Source organism: Diaporthe citri (genome assembly GCF_014595645.1).
Source record: "Diaporthe citri strain NFHF-8-4 chromosome Unknown scaffold_24, whole genome shotgun sequence".
Lineage (NCBI taxonomy): Eukaryota > Fungi > Ascomycota > Sordariomycetes > Diaporthales > Diaporthaceae > Diaporthe > Diaporthe citri.
Window position 1 is genome coordinate 94,993 of NW_025064869.1, and position 25,310 is coordinate 120,302.

General features: G+C 31.2%; 5 non-coding genes across 5 annotated transcripts; all 5 read left to right on the forward strand.

Annotated features, from left to right (window-relative positions):
* Nucleotides 1–1,505: 1,505 nt before the first annotated feature.
* Nucleotides 1,506–1,577, forward strand: INS49_007596. Its single transcript has one exon. It is a non-coding gene; the product is annotated as a tRNA-Thr (tRNA).
* Nucleotides 1,578–1,973: 396 nt separating this feature from the next.
* Nucleotides 1,974–2,045, forward strand: INS49_007597. The gene has a single exon. It is a non-coding gene; the product is annotated as a tRNA-Glu (tRNA).
* A 914-nt stretch (nucleotides 2,046–2,959) lies between these two features.
* On the forward strand, nucleotides 2,960–3,032 carry INS49_007598. The gene has a single exon. It is a non-coding gene; the product is annotated as a tRNA-Ala (tRNA).
* A 259-nt stretch (nucleotides 3,033–3,291) lies between these two features.
* Nucleotides 3,292–3,364, forward strand: INS49_007599. The gene has a single exon. It is a non-coding gene; the product is annotated as a tRNA-Phe (tRNA).
* A 3,354-nt stretch (nucleotides 3,365–6,718) lies between these two features.
* On the forward strand, nucleotides 6,719–6,789 carry INS49_007600. Its single transcript has one exon. It is a non-coding gene; the product is annotated as a tRNA-Arg (tRNA).
* Nucleotides 6,790–25,310: the final 18,521 nt, after the last annotated feature.

Below are 25,310 nucleotides of genomic sequence, written 5' to 3' on the forward strand. Positions count from 1 at the left end.
CGCTTTCTCCTTCATTTGTTACTGGTTTTGTAGATGGAGAGGGTTGTTTCTCTGTAACCTTGGTTAAAGATAAATCATATAAATTGGGTTGACAAGTTAAACCTAAATTTAGTATAGGTTTACATAAAAAAGATCGAGGTTTATTAGAAAGTATACGTAGTTGTTTAGGTGTGGGAGGAATATCCGCTCAAGGTGTTAATGGTGTACAATTTTATGTTAATTCTGTTAAAGATCGTAAAGTTTTAGTTGAATTTTTTGATAAATATCCGCTTCTTACTAAAAAGAAAGCAGATTATCAAATCTTTAAAACTGTACTTGAATTAATAGAAAACAAATCTCATCTTACTCAAGAAGGATTGCAGAAAATTGTTGCATTGAAAGGAGTCTTGAACACAGGATTCTTATCTGAGGAATTGAAAGCAGCTTTTTCTGATTTATGTCTAGTTGAGAAGGAGGCTATTTCAGCCTCTTCGAAAATTTTAGACTCAGAGTGGCTAGCTGGGTTTACGTCAGCCGAAGGTAGTTTTTTAGTTAGAACTCCTAATTGCCCAGGTAGAATTTTAGGTACAAAAGTGCAATTGGAGTTTAATCTAACTCAACATATGAGAGATGAGCAGTTAATGAAGGATATTGCTAAATTCTTTAATTGTGGTAGCGTATACTTAAATCGAGAAACTTATGTTTATCGAGTGGTTAGCTTATCTAATATTATTGAAAAAATTATTCCATTTTATCAAAATAATCTAATACATGGTGTTAAAAACCAAGACTTTCAAGATTTCGTTAGAATAGCGGAACTCATGAAAGAGAATAAGCATTTAACTACTGAAGGTGTAGATAATATTAAATTGATAAAATCTGGTATGAATAGCGTTAGATCCAATTAAATGCTGGATTTTAGAATTTATTACTGGATATTGATAAGATAAATCTTTTAGATCATAGTTTTCGATGATGTATAAAAATTAGTACTCTCGATATATCATCATAGAAAATTACGATTGCCGTGGCAGGAACTATGTAGGGTACGACTGTTCGTCGATTAAAAAGTTACATGAGCTGGGTTAAATACGTCGTGAGACAGTATGGTTTCTATCTTCTAGAGGGAATTAGAATAAAATAAGGAATAACCTAGTACGAAAGGAACGTGGGGAATTAAGTTATTCTGGGTAATACCAGGGTACACTTTATTAACCTCTGGTTTACCTGTTGTTTATACGCCCAATATTAATTTATGTATAGGTTTAAAACCTCTTTATACAGGGATGTTACTTTCACTTAGGTAAATAAATAGTATAGGCACGGCAGGAAAGCTAAGTTAGTCCAAGATAAGTGCTGAAAGCATATAGGCACGAAGCTTACCTTAAGATATTTCTTAAATATACGTAATATAACATTACGAATACTATATATAGGCTTTTTTTGTAAGAATCAAGAGATTTTGAGGAATGAAGTACTAATTTTATAAAATACTTGTTTAGTTTATATATATTACATTTTCATACGCCTGGTTAGCATAAATAGTAATGCAATTGTTTTGTAATCAATAGAAGGGGGTGCAATACCCCCACTGGGCTACGGCAACTTCTTCTCCGCCCTGGCCCCCCCCCCCCCTATACGAGCTATATAAAAAAAATGTATATTTTTTTATTAGCCTGATCCCGAACGAAGTTCGGGATATAGAAGTTCAGGATTAGGAGTACTTCTAGCTGACGAAGTATGCCAGTCAGACTGGCAAGCACGGAGAAATGAGGTTAGATGGTTCTAACTATTATCAACTATAGAGGGTTGGACGACTTTTTGGCAACTAGAGCTTGCGCCCCGCTATATCCCGGCTTTATACTTTTTAGGTATTAGGATAAGTGCTAGCACGAAAAAAAATATATTTTTTTCTTGCTTTCGGTGACGAAGTTTTTGGATACAGGGTGTTAGTTGGTTCAATTCCGACCGAAAGCTTTTTCAGCCGAAGGACTGGATTAGTAGTCAAGTGGTATGACACAGCTCTTTCAATGCTGGGATCGCGGGTTCGAATCCCGCCTAGTCTACAAGGGAGATAGTTCCTACGGTACTTTGAGTGACATTTCGCATTTTTCGAGTTATGCGGGTCGACTTTGTTATCTCTATGATTAGGTGCGTCTGGTAGGGCAAACTCGATTATCTCCCTAAAGAGGCTATAACTTAATTGGTAAAGTGTACTGCTCATAACAGTTTTTATAAGTGTTCAACTCACTTTAGCCTTATAGTGCGGGTTGATGTAACAGTTAACATATTTGGCTCATGCCCAAAAATTAAAGGTGCGAATCCTTTACCCGCATAAGAGGGGGACTTTGTTGTAAGTTCCTTATACAATTCCTAATTTGCTTTATTTTTTTCAAAAATATAGCAAGCTCGCTCTTAATATTTTGTTAGTTGACAATATGAGCTTGCGCCTTCATATAAGTATAAATATATAAGAAAGTAATAAAAAGTTATTTGCATACTATATTTAAATAAATAACTTTATTATTAAACATATTAGGTTTAATAATTTTGAGGGCATCCCTCTCAATTTTTAATCTGAGTGCTGGAATTGGTAGACAGTGGGCACTTAAAATGCTCTGATTTAATATCGTAGGTGTTCAAGTCACCTCTCAGATATAATTATTATTATAGTAATTTTATTTTTAAGCTGGTTTCGCTAAGAAGGCTAGTTTTTTACGGGGCACGCCCGCCTATTTTTTTTATGATTAACAGCTGGTTCTTAATTTAGGCGCGAGCTCGAAATAAACAAGTAGGACTCTTATCTTGGAGCTAGAGGTATACCTTCTTCTTTATTTAAGGCGAAACTTTTTAAGAAGTTTCTCCGAGGGCTTTCTTTTACGGAGAAACCACTTAAAAAATATAGCATACTAGCTGGCGCCAGCAAGCTTTTTAGCTACTCATAATTCGTCAGGCTAAATTTATAGGACGGGTGTGGTTAGGGGATATAGTCTAGTTTGGTAAAACTCTAATTTTGCATATTAGTATCCCAGGTTCGATTCCTGGTGTCTCCATCCTTTATTTGTTAGTAAGTGGGATTTTTGGTAAAATTCTTATTCATTTATAGACACTATATAAGTAATATTTAATTAGGGGTAGTCTTTAGGATCGCAACCTGAAGGCATAGTGTGGTAGTGGAGGAAGGTTACACACGGAGGATACACATATCTTGATGCGATAGGCGGAGCATAAAGGGTCTCATCCATCCGTGGATGGATGAGACAGTTGTTCTTAGTGGAAACGTAACACTAGAATAATATTAGGGTGTATTTAGCTCGAGAAGCTCAATTGGTAGAGCAGAGCATTGAAGCTGCTTTGGTTGTAAGTTCAAGTCTTATCTCGAGCAATTTATCCTCTAGCTACTTCTCTGTCTGTCATACTGACTTCTCTGACGGCGGCTTCGCCGCCGTAGGAGAAGTCGGTAAGTAGGAGGAAGTGGGCTGACTTCGGCGGCTTTGCCGCACGAAGGCAATACTAAGACAGGTTAGCCAGGTAGGCCAGGATTAAAGGGGGTTGTAAACCCCTTCTTATAAGGGAGATGAAGAAATTGGTAAACTTAGGTAATTTAGGCTTATCTGATCGCGAGATCTTGCAGGTTCAAGTCCTGTTCTCCCTATTTATTTTATTACATATGTCAGGACTATTTTATTTAATAGTGTATGTCCAAGACCACCGAAGGAGGATACTTCTATTGTAGTACATTCAGGAGTATTCAACCTAAATATCTTGTGGACTAGACATATGTCATAAATTAATAAGAAATGAATTTATATATTTTTGATTTCTATATTAGATGATCCTTTAGTGTAAATATGGAGGCCGATTAGTTGAACTATTAATCTAGTATATCCACTTTTTTTTATAAAAAAGTGGATCCCCGTAAGGGAGGATCTTAAGAATTAGAGTAGATAAGCTTAGAGTAATTATCTATTCTGGGTTTAATCCTAAGTGAATTTATTTACCTTCTCTGAGAAGGGGGATATGTTTATTATCCGTGCGGCTACGCCGCCAATACTGTTAGTTTTTCAACAATAGAAATTTATCTTTGTTTTATACTTTAGTGTATTATGTTGCTTCCTAGCGAAGCCAACCTTTTTGTTGCATAGCCGTTCCTAAGGCTTAGTTAATTGTGAGACGCTAATCATTATCAAAACAAGCTGCTAGTACTGCTCAAACAGTCACATTTGACTCGCTAGAAAGTTCTTTTATCTTCTAGTTAACAAAATGTGCTGGCGTATGAGGGTTACAAGACCAAACTACTTAATTCCTCTGATTCTACTTACCGGCGTACGAGTGCGGCTTCGCCAGCCTGAAAGGGTTCCTCCTCCGAAGGCAGGCAATAATCGCAGTAGTAATGTGGGAAAGATATGTATGATGGAATTCTAAGGAGAAGAACTCATAAGTACATGTTGTAGATTCATGAATAAGCTTTTTAGGTGTCGAAATTAATCGATTCTAAGTAGAAACTCTTGACTGAAATCAATACCAATGCTATGTTATAATTAGAAAAGACTACGATTAATTCGTCAAGAGATTATTAAGTGGCAGAATCCTGATTAGTCGTGCGGTGAGGGCAGAATCTGTTATTACATAGCGGAATAACGAGTAAGTAAAATCGTATCTCTATTCATTACGGTTTTACCGAAGTGAGAGAACTGCTTTTTAAATTTTAAGTCGGTTACTATGTTGATGAGTGCGCTGAAATAACCGAAGGTCGAGTAGGTACGCAACATAGCAGTAAGAAATATGGAGTGGTCATTCAGTGTCAAAGCGGAGAAAGGCTAGTGGTTATATCGACACAATGATACAGGGACGTGATAAATACGATAGTTATCCTTATAAATTAATAAAATGACAAAAATTAAAAAATTCACAATATGTAGTAGCGGTGGACAAAGGGGTTTAACAAAAGCACCAACTTGTACTGGTTTTTTTAGTTTGCCGTCCGCCAAGTTAGGTTCGCTGATTGTACCTTTTTCTTATCTAAGTAAACGATTTTATTTAACATCAGTTTTACCTAAGGTGGGGTGCGTTGCCCACCCTGCGTTAGACTACGCACCAAGACTTCGTCGGAAAGATAAGTTTATTTTAGAAAATTTCTACGATTGATTTAGAGGGTTCACTGATGCTGAAGGTTGTTTCATTATAACACATTTAAGAGATAAGTTTTGAAGATTTACTTTTGAAATGAAACTTCACATTGATGATGTAAAAGTACTAATTTTTATTCAAAATACTTTAGGAATAGGTAAGGTTTACAAATCTAAAACATCTTGTCGATTTATTGTTTCAAAACAATCTGAAGTTAAGAAATTAATAGAAATTTTTACCAATTACTCACTTAATTCTAGTAAAAGACTAAATTTCCATACTTGAGTGAAAGCTTTTAATTTATATATCGAAGGAAGTGATAATTCAGCCGAGGAAATATTTAACAAGGTAGAGGTTCTTAAAGCAGAAATGAATACCAAGAGGACGGATTGAACTTCTAATCATAAAATTAACATTCTTACTGGCTGTTAGGAGGATTTGTGGAAGGAGATGGTTCCTGAAGCGTTAATAAACAAAATTTACTTTTAAGCTTTTCAATCGCTCAGTCTTATAAGGATTTAAAGTTAATGGAGGCAATAAAAAATTACTTAAATAATTTAAGTATCGACTTTGATGAAGTAGTGAATCTGGGTTTTTACAAAAGCAAGACGGATAATAAATCGGATATGATTAATTTAAATGTAACAAAAACGGAGTTTATTTCTCAAGTGCTTGTTCCTTTCTTTCAAAAAATGGTATGGGTAAGTAAAAAAGAAATAGACTTTATTGATTGGGTATCTATTTTAAAATTAAAAGAATTAGGACTACACCACTCAAAAGAAGGAGTGTTAATGATTGATCGTCTACTAAACCAAATGAACAATAATAGATTATCTACAGGTATAAGACTGCAAGTTGGGCTTCGCCGAGATTTATTACTACGTGATCTAAAGGTAATGTTGGAAAGTGATTCAAACTACGAACCAAACGCTGAAGGAAAAATAGTTATAAAATCTTCTGGTAAATTATTAAAGAAAGGTATTCCGATAAGAGTATTAATTTTAGACGATAAAGGAAATAATTTAAAGGAGTTAGAGTCTATAAATGCATGTGCTACTTATTTAGGTATATCACATGATACGGTTAGAGTTAGACTGAATGATGGGAAACCTATCAAGTTCAACTCAATGTTAGTGTATGTTAAGAAAAAAAATAGCTAAGACTGATTAGGCTATAAATAAGTGATATTAGAACTATTTAAAATAAGTGTATGTTATTATTATTAATTATAATAATAACATACACACAAATATCTTGTGGACTAATGGGTAAGTCTAGAATTTTTGGTGTTCTACAATGCGTGTTCGAATCACGCCAAGATAAAGGGGGTCATAAATTTTTGGTATTTACTAATGAGTGTTCGAATCACTCCAAGATAAGGGTTAATTTTTATATTTATTTTTATAAGCAAAAAAGCTTATACTTTAGAAATAAATATCGAGTGTGAGCTTGGCGGCTTCGCCAGCCTTAATTTTATTCGTTTTATATTTACAGTATAGTGAATTTATACAATATTTACTTAAAAGTTACCCTTTAGTACTTTATCGTGTAAGCTCTAGTTTTTTATAAGTATTCTATAAATATGAGTATCTTATATAAGATATACTAATTCTCATTAGCTCAATGGTAGAGCCGGATACTTCTAATATCCTGATTTTAGTTCGAGTCTGAAATGAGAAGATCAAGTCTAAATTTATAACAGTTTTTGATATGTTTTAAGGCATCGTTCGGCAGGCTTTGTAAAGCACCTTGCGTATGAAATTTGTTAGTTTCATTTACAGCTTTTTTAATACTACTTCGGATAGCCACCTATATATTAGTTAAACATATAGAATGAATATTATTAATAAATAATACATTTACGTTATTAAATGTATCCCTTATATTCCTCTGCACCTTGTCAAATAAGTGGCTTTGAGACATATTGCTGAAGGGTAGTAAGGATTTCTTAAATATGCTAATATAGTCTATACAATATTTCTGGGCGTAGGAGCCAAGCTAGGCAAGCCAGTTTGCCATAGGTTGGCTTCGGGTTCGCTAGGAAATTTTACTTACTCCTTCTTTATAGTTCTCTTTATGAAGCGGGGGTAAGTTTTTTCAATCTTTTCGTCAAATACTTGACGCTATTACTCTATATGTAAGTAATTAATCAATAATTTATAATTTAATAATATGTCTCAATCAATACTTTTTTTTATTAATAAAGTAAGACCATGTGCAGAATTTAAATTGCTATTCGGTTCTACGATAACCGAGAAATTTTATTATAGTCCGAAATTTAAGTGAATGATGGATAAATTATTTTGTATTATTCTTTTTATTTTTATTTTTTTGACCCCTTACTATTTAAATGGGAATATTATATGTATGTTAGATAAGTTTTGCGATTTTTGTTTTAGGTTATATAGTGAATTATTGAATAATTTTTATTTTTGTTTTTTCATTATATTATTTATTACAATAATACTTATTATATTAACATTAATGATGTCGCAGCTACAGCCAAAATTTATTGTTGTTGATAAAAGGAGTTTTATAGAAAATAGAAAATACAAGCTATTAAAAACTTTTTATAAAAAGAATAAAGAATTTTTTACAATAAAAAATTATTCTTTTTTTCATTTAGATAAAAGTCATATCTTTGTATGACTTTATATTATATTGTTAACAGTGTTTTTTATTTTTATGGGTTCAATATTAGATGGTTCCTTTATTAAAATTTTAATTAACTTAGATATCCAAGTATTATCATCAATATTAATTAGTATAATTGTTATATGTATAGGATTTTTTGTTAAGAATAGTGAAGAAATGTTTAACCTATTATATTTATATATTCAAACAGTAATAAATATATTACCTTATATATGTGTTGGATTTTTTTTTATTTAATTATATTTGAACCTTCATTGATGGAGGTTTTTAAAATAATGTCTAATTTTAAAGATTATAGATTATACTTTATAATGTTTATTAGTTTAATTTTTATTATAATCCATAATATTAAAGGTTTTTATAATATTTTAATTATTCTTAGTTTAGCAAATATAATATTTATTTTTTCAATCTTTTTATTAGAAATAAGATTGAAAGATGTCTATACTATTTTAGTAAAATCTTTAGTAAATGAGGATAAGCAAATGTCTTCAATTGTATCTAATAAGGGCTCTGAAAATTTATATAGAGAAGCTGTTGCTGAATATAAAGCTATTTTAATTGAAAATAACAAACAATTAAAAAAAGCTTTAAATACAAGTATAATAGCTTATTAAAAAAAAAGGTTAACCAAACTTTATCGGTTTTCTTAGATATAGATAGCGATAAATATTTCAATTTATTTTTACCTTCTAATCTTCAGATAGATGATATTCGTTTTAACACTTTTATGGATAAATTTCTAAAGGAAAAGGGGTTGCTTAAAGAAGTATCTATTACGAATAAGCCTTCTTTAACTAAATTAGATGTATGAAAACTTATTGCACCAATGTTTACGTCGGCTGAAATAAATTTCTTTTATCCTCCTAAAGTACAAGGTTTAATAGAAGTTGTACCTATGCATAATAAAATAGTAGTATCGGATGGAATAGATTATTATGTTACTTTAGATAGAGAATTTAAAAGTGGGAAATTATGAATTACTAGTTCACGTATAGCAGATGGTTTAACTAATACAAGATGTTTAACTCTTAGTGAATTGGTATTATGAAAAGTAAACTGTTCTACAGGTAATAATAAATCTTTCTTTTGATCTACAATGCAAAGTAATTCAACGGTTTCTAAAGGTTTCACTGAATTAATTCTATTAGGTAAACCTAATTTATCTAATATTAACATTATTGAAGAAAAACTTGGAGGCATTCTTTTAATAAATCCTAATTGAGTACTTGAGAGAGTCGCAGATATCTTTTGTAAAAAAATATTCTACACGGATTATTCTATTTCTCACCCTAAAATAGGAGTTGCGAAAAACCCTTATATTCCTATGGGTATACGTGGAGGCGGTTATTCTTCTAGTGACTCATTATCCGTTAATCATTCACCATTCGTTAATGATTCACCAGCCTATAATAATTCACCGGCCGATAATGGTCTAGAGGCCGATAATGATCCAAGTGGTTCAAATAATGAAATATACGATTATACTATGTCAGGTGCCTTGGAAGAAAGGGAAGAATAGCAAGAATGGGAAGAATGGATAGATCCAGCTTTATACTATACAGGAACTTTAATCGAGGGTATGCCTATAATAGATCCATTTGACTTTAATGATTTTGTTCTAGAATCAAATTCAGAAAATAATGGGTCAAATGCTCTAGGTCTAACCAGTCAAGAGAACAACATTAGTAATAATATTAATAATGAACCAACAGTTTTAGTAGAAAATGAATCCGTAGTTTCTGAACCCTCCGATGAATTACAAGAAGAAATATACGGCGTAGATTATCCTAGTGCTGGAATAGAAGGGGGGCTTCAATCGGAAGATCGTCTTGGCAATTTAGAGAATTCTGCTCAGGAAGTTATAGAATTTGTTCAAGCGCAATCTGATAATGAGGATACTAGTTCTCTTTCTTCATATACTAGTTCTCTTTCTTCACATAAAAGTGAAGAATTTATAGATATATGAGATAAAAATTTATGTATAAATGAGTTTACAATTTTTTTAGATAGTATTAAACATAAAGAAGAGATATTCGATCCTAAATTATTTGAGGAATTTTTAAAAGACTACAACTTAAATATGAATTCTGCAGTTAATAATTCAATCAATTATACTGTTAGTAATAAAAATATGGGTGAATATTCTAATAAATCTATGCCACATTTATCATTACAAAAATTAATTTCGTTATCTTCTAATCTAGTTCAAAATTTTGATAGATCAGCCACAGATGAGGGGGTTAATACCAATAATCGTGTAAAAAGTAAAATAAATCTAAAAACAGGTCAAAGTTTATATTCTTATACCTTACACGACGAAGTCTTAATTAGTAGGAAGCATAGCTTTGCTAGAAGTCTAAAAAGATTATCTCATTTAACTTCTAATGAAAAACAAGAATTAACTTCTAAATTTAACCTTTTATATAATGAATATAATACGGCAATCAAACAGAAAAAAAACTCTTATAACGATTTAGAGGATTTAAATGTTAAGATTGATCAATTACGAGCTTGCGCCCAAATATATGGGATTATGATAGAGCTAGACGTAGTTTTTCGAATGATAAAGCTTTGAATAAAAAAATTCACGATTTAAAAGCAAGTATTAATACTACAAAAATGAGAATTGGGAATTCAATTAAAAATTCAAACTTGTCTGAAAAAAACCAAGATTGATTATTAGAACAAGTTAGTCTAATAGCCTCTAACTTAAAAAAGCAAATTGATATTACTCAAATTAATCAAGTAGATCAACTTTTTGAAGGTGTATATGAGGTTCAAGGTTTATTAAGAAAACAATCTGCATTTTGGGGTAAAGATAATTTTACAGATTTTTTCCGTAAGCAATTTGACACATACTCTTATTATTACCCTGAAAGTGATGAATCTTGAATAATTTCTCAACTTTTTAAAAGTATAAGAGATCGCTTAATATTATTAATACATCAAAGGTTAAAACAGAGAATATATCTAGCATCTAAGAGAGGATTTATTCAAGATGAACAGGCAGTTATTGATGAATTAAAAATTACTATAGACATATTAAATAAGGATATGTATTTTAGCTCTAGTTTACAAGATGTTTGTCAAAAGGTTTTAAGGGTATTATTAGATTTAAACTATAAATATTTTTTTCCTGTTAATTTAAAAGTTATTCTTCATAAAACTAATTATTTTATCATGGTTACATTTAGAGAAATACTAGAACAAGGTATAAAAATGATTGGTAGAATAATAAATCTTACCTTGGCTGCTATGCTTCTGACGTAGTATAGTATGCCAGCACCCATTTGATCCTGGGTGGTGAATCCGAGTTATTTATTTTACATAATACGCTGTAGTTCTTTTTGTATTCTTTGTTTTAGCAGAATACGAATTAAATATCTCTCATTTTAGTAGCGTTAAATTTATAAAATTGCGAATTACATAGGCCATCCTGTGTATGATGGCCAGTGTAAGAATAAAAATTGTTACAAAAAATAATCCATAATGTAGAAAGAGCGTTTACGCCTTAAAGTTATGGTTGACTGATTATTTTATCTCTCTGAAGGTATACAAATTAGTATATGCTATCATGTGTTTATAAAATAATATTTTTATACAACAATAAAAAATGTTTATGATTCCAACAATAGTATCGCTTATCGAGGTTGTTTTAGTGCTGGTGCCTGCTTTACTTGCGGTAGCTTATGTGACAGTGGCAGAAAGAAAAACTATGGCCAGTATGCAAAGAAGATTAGGTCCGAACGTTGTAGGTCAATCCAAATTAAATTTTATCTTTAAGAGATTATATTCTAGCGATAGCTCTAGTTATAATTACGATAGTGCTATAAACACTCTATATATTAATAGAAAAGCCCCTATTAAACCTTTTGAGGAAAATGTTATAAGTGTATGTAAAGATTTAACATCTTCTAAGGCTCTTAGTACATTCTTTAAGGATTTTAAAGGTAAAGGGGGTATTTATATGTTTACTTTTAAAGATAACCCTAATATTTTTTATATAGGTAGAGCTAAAGATTTTCAAAAGAGATTTAAAAGCCATATTAATATTAACTTAAAAGATAGATTTCATGTTTTTGCTAATTCTTCGCCCTCCGGGCGACCCAGGGATCGGAGATCCCGAACGAAGTTCGGGATTGGTTGAAATAAATTTTAATTTTTCAGTAATTTAAACTTGTAATTTTGAGATGCAAGACTAAAGATAAAATTATTTTTTACCCTTCGGCCCAGGCACAGGACCAGGCACAGGGCCTGGTCCTGGGCCGAGGGGCAAAAATAATTACCTTTATTAAATACTATATTTAAAAGTAATTTGAGTGATACTCAGACTTATGATTCTTTACACGATATTTTAAAACTTAGACAATTAGAGCCAGATTATTATAATAAGTATCAAGGTATTTATATTTATCTTTATAAGTATGCTAATGGAAAATTAGATACTAGTCATAAAACATTTAATAGTATTAATGAGCTATCAAATTACTTAGGTGTAGCTAGAGAAACGTTGAGTATATATTTAAATACATACGTACCTTTCAGAAACAATTTGTTTTTAACTAAAAACATAGAATCCTTTGAGTTAGTAGTAGAAAAATTAATTAGTGATGCTACTCAAGGATTAAAATTAGATAGTAATTTAGCTAAAAAGGTGTGAATGTATCTTATTGAAGCGGATGGTTCTATAGTTAAAACTACACATAAATCTAAAGGTGCTGTAGCTAAACTATTAAATGTACAAGATAGAATTATAACTAATCATATAGATAAATGAATTAAAGGAGGTATTAATGGAAATTATATATTTAGCTATGAATTAGATACTATGGAGTTAGAAAAGTTATTGGAAATATCTACATTAAGGAAATTTAATAATAATAGAGTATGGGTTTATAATGCCTCTACTTTAGAACTAATATCAGACTCATTTAGTAGTATGCAAAAAGCTGCAGACTACTTTAAGGTGGATTACAGATCCCCGCGCCCCGCGCGGGGATCCCCCCTCTGGGTGGATCTATCTTAAATCACTTGGATACTAACTTAGCTACTTTAAAAGGTGGAAAATCTCTTGTTGTTTAGCCGCCTACGGTCGAATTAAGCAAAGCAGAAAAAGATTTATTATTAAATAATATTAAAAAGGCTGTTAATGAAACTGTTTATGTATGGGTATACAAAAGTGTTAACAATAAATTTATTTTATTAAATGATAATAAACCTACTTTTAGTTCTAAATTAGAAGCAACTAAAGAATTAAAAATGAGTGCTAAAACAATTAGCAGATATTTAGGAGCCGGCTCCTCATAAAGAGTATAAAGGGTTATATTTTTATAGTGTTGCTTTAGAGATTAATTAAAGGTTAGATTTAGGGTAAAGTGTGAGAAACTTTACTTGGCCTCTAGCAAAAGCAAACCTTTTGCTTAAAATTATCAAATTGTCGGGAACACCTTAAAGCTATTTTAACTAAATGTATTAGGTAACTAATACATGGCTCAGGTAATGACTCGAGGTATAGTAATATCAAAATAGATGCACGAAAGGAAATAGGTAACCCGCAGCCAACTACCTAAATACTTAACATTATTTAAAGTAAGGTAGGCAGTTCATCGACTAAACGGTAATTGGTGTTATTAGGCTTGTAGTGCCTTAATAATGCTTAAGATATAGTCAGACCTTACTTGAAAAAGTACAGGATATAATAATTATATCCGTTAAATGGATAGTTTGTACCACGTATAACTATTTAGGGAGAAAGTCCTAAAACTCTACCTGTGTTATTAATTTAATTGGTTAAATTAGGATGAATTCGTACTATGGACTACTTCAAGCATTTGCTGATGCTTTAAAACTTCTTTTAAAAGAATATGTTGCACCTACACAAGCTAATATGATTTTGTTCTTTTTAGGACCGGTAATTACATTAATTTTCGCACTTTTAGGTTATGCAGTTATACCTTAGGATTATAGGGTAATATAGTCAAATTCCGGGGAACCCCTAAAGCTTATTTTACCAAACTTTATACGAAAGTATCACAGTGGAAGAATTAATTACTCTTGTATGGTAACAATAAATAAGATACTCTAAAGAGTAATGGGCAATCGCGGATCTAAATCAGTCCTTCGGCGTAATATCTTATTATGCAACTGTAAAAGAGCAACGAGTAAACGGCTATAGATATTTACAAGACTTGTTTGGTTGAGTAATATATTTAAGATGTATTCTAATTAGCTTAGAAATAAGTTATGGTTAAAAATATGTATAATATAAATTACTACGATTCACCGTTAAATGGTTTTAATTCTTTAAATGTTAATACTCGTCGTTATTATTCTTCATTAAGTAATAATAAACATAATATTGACGATTTACATATTGATTCCTGATTTATCACAGGGTTTAGCGATGGTGAAGGTTGTTTTACTTGCAGTGTATTAAAAAGTTCCTTTTATAAATTAGGTTGAGAAGTTCAATTATGTTTTCAAATTAAATTACATGTTAGAGATTTACCTGTTTTATTTAGAATTCAACATAGTTTAGGAGGAATAGGTACTGTAAGTAGTAACCAATCTTTTGGTGCTTTTAGAGTCAGAAAATTTAATGAGCTAGTAGAATTAGAGAAATTTTTTGATAAATATCCTTTAATTTCTCAAAAGATAGGAGATTATTTATTATTTAAACAAATTGTATCTATTATGCAATTGAAAGAACATCTTACTTTAGAAGGTTTACAAAAGATTATAAACATAAGAGCTACCTTAAATTACGGTTTATCTAAAGAATTACAATTAATGTTCCCTGAAACTATTCCAGTTCCCCGTCCTTTAAAAGAAAAGAAACCAGTGTAATTCCACATCCACAATGAATAGCGGGATTTACTTCCTCCTTCGGAGGAAGGTAATTTCTCGGTTTCCTTAGACGGCGCAAGCTCGGTATTTTTAAATCTCTATTATTCAAAATTACTCAACATCAAAGAGATGAGGTATTATTAACTGCAATTAAAGAATATTTTAATTGTGAATATTGTTATTTAAGAAAAAAAGAATTTGGGTCTGGATTTAAAAATCATGAAATTTTCCGATATTAATGATATAATTATACCTTTCTTTATTAATAATCCAATATTAGGTGTTAAATCTTTAGATTTCAAGGATTGATGCTTAGTTTCTGAAATAGTAAAGAAAAGAGAATATAAGTTAGAAGAAAGTTCTATAAAAATAAAAGATATTCAAAGGGGAATGAATAGGGGGAGAAGTAAGTAAATTTATATTTTTACAAATTTTTTCATGTATGGTCCAGGTTTATCAATTAATGACATGAATTTAGGTATATTTTATATGTTAGCTGTTTCATCTTTAGCTACATATGGAATACTATTAGCTGGGTGAAGTGCTAATAGTAAATATGCATTCTTAGGTTCATTAAGAAGTACAGCTCAATTAATTAGTTATGAATTAGTATTAAGTTCTGCTATATTAATAGTTATTATGTTAACAGGTAGCTTAAATCTTACTGTTGTTACAGAAAGTCAAAGAGCTGTTTGATTCATATTACCTTTATTACCATTTTTCTTATTTTTTTCATAGGATCGATTGCGGAAACTAATCGTGCTCCATTTGATTTAGCTGAGGCTGAATCAGAGTTAGTTAGTGGATTTATGACAGAACACGCTGCAGTTGTCTTTGTATTCTTTTTTTTAGCAGAATACGGAAGTATAGTATTAATGTGTATGTTAACTAGTTTATTATTTTTAGGAGGTTACTTACCAATATACTCTATTTCTTATATAATAAGTTTTATAGATTATATTTATTTTGAATTATTTTTTGATAGTTGATTAAATTTTTATGGTTATAGTAGCGGCTATGTTTATGAAATTTCGAATAATCCTGGTTTTTATTTTATAGAAAATAGAGGGCCAGCGCAATATTATTTAGAATATATATTAAATAATCCTAATTTAGAAGGGTTATTATATGGTTTAACTTTAGGACTGAAAAGTTCTATTATGATTTTTGTTTTTATCTGAGCTAGAGCATCATTTCCTAGAATACGTTTTGATCAATTAATGGCGTTTTGTTGAACAGTTTTATTGCCTATTCTATTTGCTATAATTATATTTGTACCTTGTATTTTATTTAGTTTCGATATATTTCCAGTTAGTATAAACTTATTTTAGATTAATAGAATCTACTTTTTTATCATGGAATTTTCCATTTGATGATGTAAACATTTTTACTTAGTTAGTAATTTAGGAAATATATTGACTTTTAACCAAAAAATGTTATTATCCAGTTTATTATTTATACCTCTTTTAGGTATACTTTTAATTTGTGCCGGAAGATCTCATGAAAGATCAATCCTGCGGCCAGTTTTTGCTTTCTCAGCGTCCGATGGCGTAAATAAAGCGACAGATTTCGCCCATTCTAGTAGTGGCCATGATTTTAAGATATTCAAATTAATTGCTCTTGGAACTTCTATTCTTAATTTAATTATATCTCTAATTATTTATATATCATTTGATTTTAGTAGTAACCAATTTCAATTTGTTTCTTCTCTGGGTGACACGAACTTATGTAGTTTAGATATTGGAGTCGATCCCCTATCTATATATTTTGTTCTGTTAACTACTTTTATAGCCCCTATTACTTTGTTATCTAATTGAAATTCAATTAATAACAATGTTGTAACTTTCAATATTATAATATTATTATTGGAATCTCTACTATTAGGATCATTTGTGGCTTTAGATTTACTTCTGTTCTATGTTTTTTTTGAAAGTATATTGCCAGTTTTCTTTATTTTAATTGGTATTTTCGGTTCTGTTAATAGAGTTAGAGCTGGTTATTACTTATTTTTATATACATTAGGAAGTTCTCTTTTTATGCTGCTTTCAATCCTTACTATTGGTTCTGTGGCAGGTTCAACATCCTTTGATGTAGTATTTAAGACCAACTTTGATTTTTCTTTACAAATAGTCTTATTTATAGGAATATTTGTGGCTATCGGGGTAAAAACTCCACTTTATGGTTTAAATTCTTGACTGTTAAAGGCTCACGTAGAATCGCCATTAGCCGGTAGTGTTCTTTTAGCTGCAATAGTTTTGAAGTTAGCTTTATACGGAATATTTAGATTGCTTCTACCTATTTTACCTAAAGCTTGCTTATTTTTCGCTCCTTTCATATTTGTCTATGGTGTTATTACTATTATTTATGCCGCTTTTAGTACCCTTCGTACTACTGACATTAAAGAAATAATAGCTTATTCTTCGGTTGGTCACGCGGCAGTGTATTTAATGGGTGCATTTAGTAACACGGTTCAAGGTATAGAAGGTTCTATATTATTGGGGTTAGGTCACGGATTCGTTAGTTCTGGTCTATTTATTATAGTAGGTGGAATTCTTTATGATCGTACCGGAACTAGAAATATTGGTTTTTATAGAGGTCTTGCTCAAATGATGCCTTTACTTTCTATATTATTCTTTATATTTATTTTAGCAAATTGCGGAACACCTTTAACTTTAAACTTTGTAGGGGAATTTATGTCATTATACGGATCATTTGAAAGACTACCAGTTGTTGCTGCTTTAGCTTGTTCATCAATTGTATTGTCAGCTGCTTATTCAGTTTATCTTTTCAATAGAGTAGTTTTCGGTGGTTCTTTTAGTAAATACTTTAAAGAAAGTATTAGCGACTTAACTAAAAGAGAATTCTTTTTACTCTTGGTTTTAGCATTCTTCACAGTGTTATTTGGGCTTTATCCTAGCTCTATATTAGATGGTTTACACTACGGTGTTTCTAGCTTAATTTACAATTTTTCTGAGTTGGGGTAAGGAGATTTATCTCTATCTGTTGCAGGGATTTTCTTCGTTGGTTCAGCTAGAAAGAGTAATATAAAAATTTGGGGGGAATAGTAAAATATTCCCCCACTTCTATTTTTCTTTAAAGCAAATTATTTCTGCCCCTCGGCCCAGGACCAGGCACAGGGCCTGGTCCTGTGCCTGGGCCGAAGGGTAATCAAAAGTTTTACCGGTTTACGATTTAGCTCTTCTAAGCAAGATCTTACAGACCGCAACTCCGAAGAGTTTGTAGAGTGGTTTCTGCGAAGCCGGATTTGTTGTCCTACGGCGGAGAGGGTCCTTTCTCAATTACGGCTCCGCAAGAATAAGAAGCTTTTTACATTTACCTTTACCATTCGGCTTCATATTGATGATATAGGGGTTTTAAAACATATTCAATCTGCTTTAGGAATAGGAAAAGTAACAACTCATGATAGATCAGCTAGATTCCTTGTAGCGAGTCAGAGCGAATTACCCTTAATTATTAATTTATTTACTTTAGAGGCACGCCCACCTTTGAATTCTAGTAAACATTTGAATTTTTTGGCTCCTTCTAGAGGCACGCCCCCCCGGAGGGGGGCGTGCCTCCAGAAAAAAAGCTTTTGAGCTTTATACTAACTTTAAGAATAAATCCGAAATTGTTCTTAGAGAAGTGGAAAGCCTTAAAAATGAAATGAATAAGTCTAGAACTAATTTTCAAATTATTAAAGGTTTCGATCCTCGTATCACACCTTATTGAGTATTAGGTTTTTTTGAAGGAGAGGGTACAGTCTTTATAGAAAAAAATAGCCTGCGTTTAGGATTTAGTATAGGTCAAGCTGCTACAGATTTAGTCTTGATGCAGTCAATCAAAAAATTTTTTGAGTCTTTTGATGGAGTGTTAGATGGCCAATATCTAGGTAATTTGGCTGTCAATCTTTATGAGTATGAAGCTAAAGATTCTAATTGTAAACCAACTGTAAAAATTATTATAGTTAATCAAGTATTTATCCAGGATCGCTTAATACCTTTATTCAGTTCTATGACCTGATTAACTAAAAAGCTCCTGGATTTCCAGGATTTTTTAAGTGTAAACAAACTTAAAGGTAAAGGACTTCAATACATTCCGGTTGCGCCGGTTTAGAGTTAATTAAATTAATTACAAATCAGATGAACTCTTATAGATTATCTACTTCGGTGTCTTATAAGGTAGATAGAGCATATTTAGATGATAAACTAAGAGATCCACTTCTTTTTTTTAATATAAAAGAAGTTGGATCCCCCTGGCGGTGGATCTATTAAGTGAGCCGTCTAATTTAGAAATGAGAGAAAACGGTAGTTTATTTATTAAGTCTTTAAACAGATCTATGTATGACACTAACCCAAAAGTCGTTCAGTTATGTGATATAAGTAATGAATCAGTAATAGATACTTTTGACTCTGTATCAGCTTGCGCTAGATTTTTAGGTGTACCTCAAGCTACAGCTTCCAAGAGATTTAGATCGGGTACACAGTTTTTATATAAGGGTAAATATGCGGTTATTCGTTTGCTGGCTGACTTCGTTAGAAGCCGCCAATAAGCTTAATATCGTTATCAATAAGTTAGTGGTATAAATAAATAAGAGGTGTAAAATATCAAAATTATATATTGGACGGTTTTTTTAATATATTACACTAAATTAAAACGAATACGCAATTTTACACTATTTTTTTACAATTAGTATACTAACTGTGTACACCGCAACATTTGATAATACTTCGAATCGACACTATAGATTTTATTTATTTATTTTGCGGCTTCGTCATTTTAAGATCTTTATCTAAGACCGAACTAAACGATATTTTTCTAATGGTGGGCTACCAACCCAAACTGGTTGAGGCACATGATCAACAGGTATACGCCAAAATTACAAAAGGTGGAAGTATTGGATTTATCCTTTCTTCTACTCCCGATACCTTTTTACTGGGATAGCCGTTCCTAAGACTAAGTTAATTCTGAGACGCTAATACATGGTTAATACTTTATGCTTTTACTACTCAATACAGTTACATTTGGCTCGCTAGAAAGTTCATTTGTCTTCTACTTAACAAAGATGTCCTGCTTTGAGGGTACGAGACCAAACTACCTAATTCCTCTGATTCTACTTACCGGCGTACCGAGAACGATAGGATCCCGTTGCAGCAGTAATGTGGGAAAAGATATGTATGATCGAATTATAAGGAGGATAACTCGTAAGTACATGTTGTAGATTCATGAATAAGCTTGTCACTTATCGACTGGTAGAATACTCTTGACTGAAATCAATACCAATATGTTATGTTATAATTAGAAAAGACTACGAATAATTCCTCAAGAGATTATCAAGTGGCAGAATCCTGATTTGTCGTGCGGTGAGGGCATGATCTATTATTACATAGCGGAATATTAGTAAGTAGGGTTTTTCCTTTAGATTATCCTACTGAAGTGAGAGAGCTGCATTAAATAAGGCGGCTGCTATCTTGATGAGCGCGCTTAAATAATCGAAGGTTAGTAGGTACGCAAGATAGTAGTATGAAATACGGAGTGGTCATTCACTGTAAGAGCACGGTTTTTATTACTGGTTAAAGAACCCGACAGAAATGATACAGGGAGGTGAATGGACTACCAGAGTGCATATTATTAAATTAAATTATGAAAAATAACAATCTTGCCAAAAATTTTTTAGTTCGCTCACCTTTTATTGCAGATATCTCCAGTTTAAGGTTTTATTCTGTAGGTTGTTACAGGTTTTATTCTGTAGGTTGTTTACTTGGTGCTGGTACTCGTCCCGGCGGTGGTGGTCTAAATAATTTATCGAAGAAGGCGGTAGAGTTTAAAAATTGTAGCGGTTTATTTTCTACAATAACATCACAACTTCCAGATAAAATCTGAATTAATTCTACAATTAATAATATTGTATTTAGATTTAGAATATCGGCTTTGTTAATACCTTACACGGAATATACTAATATAGGTATGGTGGATTCTGAAATAGAAAAAAGTATTGAATTTATATTATATGATCTAGCTTTTGATTATATAAGAAGAATATTTAATCAATTAAAAAAAGGTAAATATACTTTTATTTTCTGTTTAAGGGTGTCGCAAAAATAGATAATTCAATAAAGGTTATTAAATTAATTAAACCTATAAATTCTAATTGCATCCCTTATGATTATAATTATTATATACCATTGCTTTCTATAGATGTTAACTTAGATATAAATAGAAATTTAACATTTAAATATTACATTCGAGAAGTAAGTTCATCAATTTTGCAAGAATATCGGAGAATTAGTATTATTAATAATAGTAAAAACATGTTTAGTCTTATGTTGTCAGAAAGACCTTTATTGATTATTACTAATACTAAACCTTCTAATAGAAATAATAATCTACTTAATGTTCGGGGTATACGTAAATATACCACTAATAATAAAATTAATATTACGAATTCTATCTTATCTTCTAATCAAAAAAGAATGACTACCCGTTTATTTTCTACAACATCTTCACTTCAATATAATTTAGTTCTTAATTCCACTGTAGATAATATTGTTTTTGATCAAGATGATCTTGCTAATTTACGATTTCCCCCTTTATCTCAAATTATAAATGCTGTTGGAGATGAAGAACTGTTAAAAATAACGATATTAACATCTAAATTTACTGATAATCTACATAAATTATTTCAAAATTTAGAACCAGGATTATATGGAATAACTTTTTATATATATGGTGAATTTTATTCAAATATAATAGGGGGTGTAGCTTATAATATAGACTCAACTAACAAAAATATCTTAAATGAAACTAAGAATCCTAAGTTCGGATATACAAATCTTATGTCGCATTTACGTAAAATAGATAGAAGAACAAATGTTTCAGATAAGGATAGATTTATTTATGTGAGTTTAAGTTTATTGGATTTGTTTCCCGTGTGAGTAAATGAAATTCAAAATGAAAAAATGAATATGATTTTACCCTGGATACTATAGTTTCGATAATGAAGCTTCCTGGCAGTCCTACAGAAAAAAATCATAATACTTTGTATACAAGGGTGAAAGATGTAATACAGAATTTGGTAGGATTGGTAGGGTTAAAAGGGGCTATACCTGGTATTTTAGTAGGCTACAAATCGTATACCTATTCTAGTCTTACTCATCCATACACTATAAATGGTAGAAGGTATTTTTCTAATTCTACTCGTCTATTCAACAAGAATAATGGTTTCAATAATAACTCTAATAATGAAAGTGGTCGTAATAATATTTCTAAATTCTTATCGCGTATTACCATTTCAATGATTGGGGGTATAACAGTTAAGAGTTTATTTTTATCTTGATATAATGACACACTTTTAGTTGAATAGGACTTTGGGAAAATATTTATAGCTTGCATAGTGGTTTAATGGCTATTGGTATATTGGCTGGAGGATTAATTAATAAATTGTTAGATTTTACTCCTTTGAATATTAATATTAAGAACTTTTTAGTAGATCCTTCATTAAAAAGATTGAAACAGCTATTTTTATCTTGAAAGGAGGCGCGAGCTCTCGTTTTAAATCAGGATAGAATTCCGGAACAAGGCCAAGCAGGCCAACCAGGCGGTACTTCATCTTCTGGTGGTCAGGTACAACCGAGTGATGGCGCGCCGAAGGATTCTTCAATTGACGATAGATCTCTTCGTCGTCGTCCTAAACGTTCAGCCTTTGAATTACAAAAGGCTAGACATGAAACCAGCCTTAAAAACCGTCAAAGACCTGAGGAAAGCGATGCGGATTATACTAAAAGAGTAAACAGGAAAGAACATGATGAATATGTAAGGGGTAATAAAAAAGCAAACCCTATAGTAGATAGAAATCCACGCCGTACATCAGAAATGGTAGAACAGGCTCGGAAAATTACCAGAAAAGAGCTTACTCAGCTACCTGGAGAGAGCGATGAAGCCTTTACTAAAAGAGTTAATAAGGTAGAAACGGCTAATTATCACAAAAGCGGTTTTTCTAGTAAGGGGGTAGGTGGTAGTCGTAAGTTTAGTACTTTCTCTAACTCAATTAAACATTCTTTTTCTAACGGTAAATTGAGGCTTTGCCTTTATAGACCGACTTCTTATTCCGGTGTGGGGGATAAAGATTTTGGTAAAACAAGTTATAAATCTTATTCTACCTATAGCAGAAATCTTATTCTTCCTTCCGCAAAGCTAAAAGATGGTGACGGCGCAAGCTCGAAGCTTAATAATAAGAATATATATTTAAAGAGAGCTATTTATAACTTCATTAAAGCTTCAGTCAATAATATAATTCCTGGGGTGCACTTTCAGGACTCCACTGCTCTGATCACATTTTTAAATGAGTTTTATCCTGATTTTAATATGAGTAGACAAAGCATCTATAATTATAAAAAGAGAAAGTTGGTTTTTAAAGAGTTTTTTGTGAATTCCGATGTATCTAGGTTCTTTGCTTATGTTAATAGCAGATTTCCTGAATTCAATCCTTCTGCTTTTTTGCATAATTGCGCCTTCGGAGGGAACCTGCATGCCGACTTCTGCGTAGCCAGCCAAATATGGCTGGCTACGCCGGGCTGCTTAAGTTGGGCTTCGCCAGAAATCTTGGTTCTGATTACTGTTCTTAATTATTTATTTTATTTATATCCGTTTTTATACTTGATAGGTAGCTTAATATTTAATATTGAGTGAGGGGTGGATTAGAGTCTATATATCATGAAAGTGATGTGAAGATTGGAGATCAAGTATATTCCTTATGGAGGGAAACATCCTCAACCAAACTTCTGTAGAAATTACGGGCTGAGGGTTCCTTCCCCAAATATTATTAACTTTTTATTGTTTTGCTATTTTTTACTTTTCTTACTGCTATAAGAATCTTTTTCTTGCTGCTATAATTAGCTTTATTTATTTGCTATATTAACTATTTTATCTTTAATTTGTAGCCTAAAATAAAGTTAGATTTGATAAATTTTTAGCTGAAAAGGAAAGTGATATAGCCTGATATTTGGGCTCTACCTCAATCACTTTTCCTGCCTCATATACGAAGTCTCTGCGAGGCGTGCGATTCTAGATTAGTGCGTTCTTTACTTCAACAAAGTTGATAGTAACTAAGTTAGCTATCGTATATGGTTCTAGATAGGATCATCTGGTTGTAAGTTGCTGGAAATAAATTGTGTAGTTGAGTAGTTTATTTTTTAACAGTATACATCATAAAGTTGTTTATAGTAGAGAAAAATATTTTAACTTGTTTAATGACATGTCTAATTTACTATATTCAAATAATATGTGTCATTTTTTTAACTAATGGAAGGGCAAAGCCATTTTAAATATAGAGACACCCAGCACAAACGGTAGAGTATCAGTTTGGAAGTAAAACTGATAAAGATTTTGGCTTCGCTCTACATATTAGACCATAGTGGGTGCAGCTATGTGTCGAACAGTTTGGTAACGAACTTAAGGCAATTCTCAGAAACACCCCCCTACAAGAAGGATTAATTCAAGCGTTAAGTGTGACGTACCGCAAATATAGATAAATATCTTTTGGAAACAATAGACAGCACTTTAATAGATAGGACTCAAAGCGAACACAAAACCAAGTAGATAGTATTAATAATAACTAACACACTATTTACAGTGGATATTGTTTATCCATAAGTGAGTAAGGCTGAAATGAAGTGCCATGAAGCTAAATGTTAGTAGCTCAGATTAGTGAATACATAAAGTGGAAATAGGGAAGAGTTGTTGAAATATCAATAGACTATTAAAGAGATGGTGGTCGTTGGAATAGTGGACCAATGATGCTTACAATAAACGAGTCTCTCAAGTACACTGTCCGGTTGTAGTGGTTTGGTTGGATAAGATGTACACAATCGACCCTTTAAATATTTAGCCGTAGTTTAGGTAAAATTCTACAACTGAATAGCCAAACAGGGGGCAAGAACTGAGAAACCAGTACAAATTCAATTAAAAAAAAAAATGACAATTAATATTAAAAATTATACAAATTTTCATATTCGCCGTATAGCTTGCCTATTAAGGAGCTTGCCCCTTAACTATAATAACTTTAATAATAACTCTACGAATGAGGCTGGTGGTATATTAAATTTAAACATAAATAAAAATAATAATATAGAAAATTTTATTATTACTTTATTTGTAATATTTTTTAGCAGTATTTATATAGGTTATACAAATAATATCTATATTAGAAATGCTTTAATAATAGTTTTTAAGTTAATTTTTCCCAAGTTACTAATCCTTTTTGCAATTGCTTTAATAGTATGACTTATATCTGAATGTATTGATTACATACATAGATATAACTGTTTAAATGAAAATAATAATAATTTTATTAGATTAACCTTAAAAGAAAAGTTAGGGTTTTTTTCATTATTTTCATTTAAATTACTATGTTTTATTATTTTGTTATATTTTGTTTATCGGTTTATAATAGAATATTGAGTAGTAATTTTTTTTATGGATACTAAATATATGGATTATTTAATTGGGTTATTATTAGTATTATATTATTTTTATTCTATTTTTTATTCTATTTTTTTAGAATGACAGAAAGGTGGTATTAAAGCCAAGTTATTATCATTTTTAAAAAAAGTGTTTATTTTTTGAGTTCTTTCATGTATTTCGCGTGGATTATTGATTATTTTATTTTCTTTATTTTTAGGTTCTACTAGTTTTATACTATT